We start from the raw sequence: 5,898 nt of genomic DNA, 5'->3' as shown, positions 1-5,898 counted from the left end.
CTAGGACTCATCACTGCAAAACAACTCCATTGCTTTCGCTACATCTGCAGCAAAAGTACAATGTAGTGCATGGTGTTATGTAGTGTCTAAACATGTAGTGGCCAAATCACTGAGGAGGAGGAGCTTGATAATGATTGGGAATAGCCTAACTATCAAGAAAGTAAATATTTCACAATGACATCAACCTGTCTTTTGTTCCACCTTTCACCTTTCTACCGTTCAAGGATTCAATCTAAGCAAAGCAATAAAATCAGCGGACAATAACTTCCCAAACTAGATATTCATATTAGATGGCATACAGGCTTATCTGTGTATAGTTTTGTCATAATGGAAGAGGTGGGCTGAGGTGGACACATTTCATTGTGCATAAACAATTGAAATAGACAAAACATTTCAATAGAAATTAGCCTGTCAGTTAATTGGCATGAAAAACAATGGTTGTAAACATGAATTCAGACTACACTGAACTGCCTGACTACACTGACTACCTTTGATTATAATTTTAAATTAGATTACATACATTATTTCCCCATGTATGAAAAGAAAACATATAGCTACATAATGTTTTTAAGAGTTCTCCTTGTTTAATCAAAGATATGTATATCTCTGGTAACGGCGGCCATATTGGATTCCTTCATTTTGAGGCATTATAGGAATTTTTTGAGCCTGGTATATGACAGATTTGAATTGAGCATATTTCAAAACCCATGAAAATGCTGTATACCAAACATGAACACTATAAAAAGGCACTTTGTCCTGAAAGAAAAAATATGGACACAGAAGTGTACTATTTTTGGGTCAGAAATCAGTGCTTTTTTGGAGGCGTCATCCCATGTTGTACTGCCAGTAACTAAAGAATGGAAATAGGTAGACACAAACTTCTTTTTTTCAGGTGAAAGTAGACAGTTCAGTGCAGTTTTTGGTAGTATTGGTGTTCACAAAGACATCAGACATTATTTTCTGTGGATCTTGAAAGGTTGATCATAATGCTACAAATCGTTGACAATATGAGGCTCTCTGTTTAAAAAAAGTTGCCAGCCAATTACATAAGCATTTTCTTCAAATCTGACCTTAAATCTGATGACAGAATGGGGTTCCCCATATATGAAAACATAAAAATAAGTCTTATTTTCACATTCATACCTTGTTTAGTCCAAAAGAAAAGGGATTGCGAGATTTTCGGCGGCCATATTGGATTTTGCCCGTTTGAGGCATTTCCGTACATTTTTGCGCCCGGTATACAACAGATTTGGATTCAGCACCCTTGAATACCCCTAAATCAGTTGTATACCAAAAATTAACACAATTTGCCTTCAGGGTTCATCTTTTGGGAAAACTGACCCTGACTACTACCATGCTTGGCTATTGAGAGGATACACTTTTTTGTAAAACTCAAGAGAGATGTACAGACCAAGGATATGGATCACTGGAACCATGTCGTGTGATCTGAAGAGACCAAGATAAACACATTTACTTTAGATGGTGTCAAAAAAGTGAGTTTTACAAAAAAAGTTAATCCTCTCAATAGCCAAGCACGTTGTGAATCCAGGGAAACAACTATGAAGTGGCAGAACCATATCTATCTCCGAACGACCACAAGCAGTTGTAGAATCCACAGCCCCCCCCCCAACCCACCAACACTAAGCTGTCAGACTGAGTGTTGGTGGGGGGGACTGTTGATTCTACAACCGCTTCTCATTCACTGCCATTCATTTTGAGGCTGAGAGTGACGCTCCGAGTGTCCCGCCTGCTCATTAGCATACAAACGGAAATTTTATAAATGTGGGAAATACTCTTAATATTATATAATGGTGAAGGTGGTAGTCTACGGAAAATTGTCATTTTCTAAGTTAGCCTATAGATTAACGAGACACTGACGTGGCTGTTTGTCAAAGATGGCAGAGGCCTATTGATCAGACATGAAGTGTGTTTTATCAGCGTCTTCTTCACAAATAGTCTACAATTCACAATAAAGATGGAATTAATCATAGATAAACTTTCAGGGTCCTTACGGGTAGCGAAACAAATCGTGCAGCCTTGGGTGGTGGTGCGCACGTGCAGAAAGGATAGTGCAGCAAAATAATGGTGTACTTACATGCACAGATGCTTTTATCAAAACCATGATGAGGAAATGATCAGCAACACACAACGTGTGTGGAAAAATACAGAATGTGAATGTGAAAAGAAAGACAACTGAGGTCAGTTGGCAGGTCAGCCTCAAGGCACATTACATACAAACACCTCATTTAGAGAACATGCCTCAGGACACCTTTGGAACATTGTGTTTCTTATTGTCTCTGGCAAGACCATTCAAAAGTATGACTGGGTGTTTAGCAATGGAAAGCCTAATGCAAAATGGGTGGAGTGTCCCTTTAAGTGCTGCTTAAGGAATGCAGGAAGGCAGCTTTGGCGTGCATAACACAGTCACATGGTTCACACCTGGTACCTGTCAGCTAACCAGGAAATGTCAAACTTTGGCTCCAGCTCTACTACAGCATCTCTAGAGGCGCTAGTCACTCTCTCACCACACCAGCCGAGTAGTAAAACACTCCCTCTCTCCTCCTCTCCTCTCCTCATCATCCTATCCTCTCTCCTCTCTCTCCTCCTCTCCTCTCCTCCCTCTCTCCTTCTCTCCTCTCCTCTCCTCTCCTTCTCTCTCCTCCTCTCCTCCCTCTCTCCTCCTCTTCTCTTCTCTCCCTCTCTCCTCCCCCCCTCCTCTCCTCCTCCCCTTCCCCTCTCTCCTCTCTTCCCCATCTCTCCTCTCCCTCTCTCCTCCTCCCCTCTCCTCTCTCTCTCTCCTCCCTCTCTCCTCCTCTCCTCTCCTCTCCTCTCCTCTCCTCTCCTCCTCCCCTCTCCTCTCTCTCTCTCCTCCCTCTCTCCTCCTCTCCTCTCCTCCCTCCTCTCCTCCCTCCCTCCTCTCCTCACTCCTCTCCTCCCTCTCTCCTCCTCTCCTCTCCTCTCCTCTCCTCTACTCCCTCTCTCCTCTACTCTCCTCTTCTCCTCTCCTCTCTCTCTCATCCTCCCTATCTCTTCCTCTCCTCTCTTCCTCTCCTCTCCTCTCCTCTCTTTCTCGTCCTCTCCTCTCCTACCTCTCTCCTCTCTGTCTGTACCTTGCTGCCTCTCCTACAATTATCTGTCGACACTGAAGCCACTCCTCCTCTCACATCCACCACTCCTCACATCACACATCATACTCACAAGTTGCACAGACAGAGCCATTGTTGAAATAACGTGCGATCCCATTCACTACTGAAAAGAGTATAACTACACCAGTGCAGCATTGCTATGGCATTACAGAAAGTCTTGAGTAACAGAGTAGGGCAAGGTCATTAGAATAAGGTTATAAGAGAGGCTCTGCTTGAAAAGGTTAAGAAAAATCCAGCACTGCACACAAACAGTGTATGCACACAAACATGTAGAACAAACTTGTCACGTCTAAAGTGTAGCTGTCCCACATTACAAAAACGAGTCTAATCTGTGATGATGTACAGAGGCTTGGTGGAATGTTAGTCAAACCAACCAATAGGAGAACAGCAGAGACAAAGTTCCCTCAAGTGACCAGCAGCAAAATCAATCAATCAATCAATCAATCAATCAATCAATCAATCAATCAATCAATCAATCAGCCAAAATCTAACAATGTTATTTCATTATAACTGACATTCAGTGCGAACAAATGAAAACATCTAACTTTTTTTTCCTCAGGTTAGTCTAAGTTGGAGACAAAACCACAAACTCACGTTCACATGCAACAGACACACACGTCTGGTCAGAGGGACAATCCTTGTGTGAGTGAACACAACAGACACGTCAACACGGAGCGAGGCATAACAGAGTGCAACTGGTAGAACCAGATTCCAGACAGATGACATGACAGCCACCTGGCTAAAGCTGTCAGTGGCCCTGCATGTAAATATTGCCCATGTACCTACCAAGTCACTAATTTGCAAGTCACAAGTGAGTCTCAAGTCCTTCCAATCAAGTCAGAGTCAAGTCACATTTGACCAAGTCCAAGTCGTACCAAAGCCAATTCAAGTCCAAATCCAAGTTTCATTTTGTACCAAGCCCTTAACAACTCACCTTGTATTCTATGTGCAATATTGACCATTTATTTTGATGATAAATTCATTACCTTTCAATGGATGTGTACCCATCAATAAGGCATGCACATGGCCACCGTTTAAGGAGCACTTTGTTGTTTTTTTACAGCTTATCACCTTAACATAGCAGCTGATGCTTCCATTCTCGCCCAACACTATTGGTACCAATGAAGTGTAACACACACACACACACACACACACACACNCACACACACACACACACACACACACACACACACACACACACACACACACACACACACACACACACACACACACACACACACACACACACACACACACACACACGCTTGCTATTTCTGGCACAGTACCAAAGATCTGCTGTGGAATCTGGTTCTACCAGTTGCACTCTGTTATGCCTCGCTCCGTGTTGACGTGTCTGTTGAGTTCACTCACACAAGGATTGGTGACGAGACAGGAAAGGGTTAAGGTTAGGGTTAGGTTTAGGGTTAAGGTTAGGGATAATGTTGGAGGAAGGGAGATATGGCATGAATCTGACACGACAGCGCTCCCCTCCCGGAATGCACGCTGATCGGATGGTCTCTCTCTCTCACTCGCTCTCTCTCGCCCTCTCTCTGACCCACTCTTGATGACAGCGCGCATTGCCCAACCACGAAAAACAAGGCTATATCGTAGCGGCACCACGAAGCATACAGTTGATTTTAACCGAGACTGGGCTCCCTTGTTTGACAGAGTATTGGACATGTGTTAAGACAATGTATTGGGATTCTAAGCAATCCTTGGCCGTCCTCATAAACCATCTTCTTATCACACGCTGGCCGCCCTCCACTGGTGGTAACAGAGAATATTGGAGATGTGTCGAGACTAATTTGGCATAAGGGAACATCAAAAATGGCCTTACAAACATGAAGCAATATAAAGTGTAACATAAGAGGTAAATAGAACATTAGAGTAGAGGCGTCCGTGCTTCCTTATTCACAGCCGTCCTGGCAGCCATCCTATTAGAGTAGACCAGTACATGCCCCTCTTCAAATTGCAGGTTGTTGTGATGTAAAACAAAAACAAAAAAAACATTGGAAGACAAAAAATGTCACAACTTTTCCCATATCCTGTACAATACAATTGAAATACAAACACACATTTTGAAAAGGAAATCTCCTATGCACAGTCCCCCTCCCAGTCCACAACAGATGTTCAGTGTCTTTGATTTTCAGTAGCATTGCAAAGGTTAATATAGTTAAAGATTAAAGGTGGAAAAAGCTGTGAATTTATTGTCTGTCATTTTTTTTTCTTGACATTTGAAGAGGGGTGTGTAGACTTTTATAGCCACTGTATGTAAATGGCTGGAAAAGGGTCTCTTCCAGAAAATGGCTTCATGATGTGAAAATTTCCATTGACACACTATAACGTAGGCCAACTAGCAGAGTGTGGCGTGGAACGATAATAAGTAAGCCTCCCTCCTGAAGCCTCATACAGTATCAGTGGCGCTGAGCTATCGGACTGGTCCTTGCGTTGACTAGGAGGTGGCGAGTTCGAGACCCTAGACGTACTGTGCAGGAACACCTCAGTTGCATATATAAGGACAACAGTTGAAATGTGCTGCTATATTTGCACCTCTAGGAGGTGTGACAGGCAGCAATGCCCAGCAGCAGGGCCGGATTAATGAACAGGCTAGATAAGGCTGCAGCCTAGGGCCCTCACCTGTCAGCCCCCCGCCCATACCCCCCCCCCCCCCCCCCCCCCCCCGATTGCCCAAAAGTGAAAAATTGCAGAATTGGAACAAGATGCAATAGTGAAAAATTGATCCATCGTGTTA

The sequence above is a fragment of the Engraulis encrasicolus genome, chromosome 16 (genome assembly GCF_034702125.1).
Source record: "Engraulis encrasicolus isolate BLACKSEA-1 chromosome 16, IST_EnEncr_1.0, whole genome shotgun sequence".
Lineage (NCBI taxonomy): Eukaryota > Metazoa > Chordata > Actinopteri > Clupeiformes > Engraulidae > Engraulis > Engraulis encrasicolus.
This window is presented reverse-complemented; position numbering follows the sequence as displayed.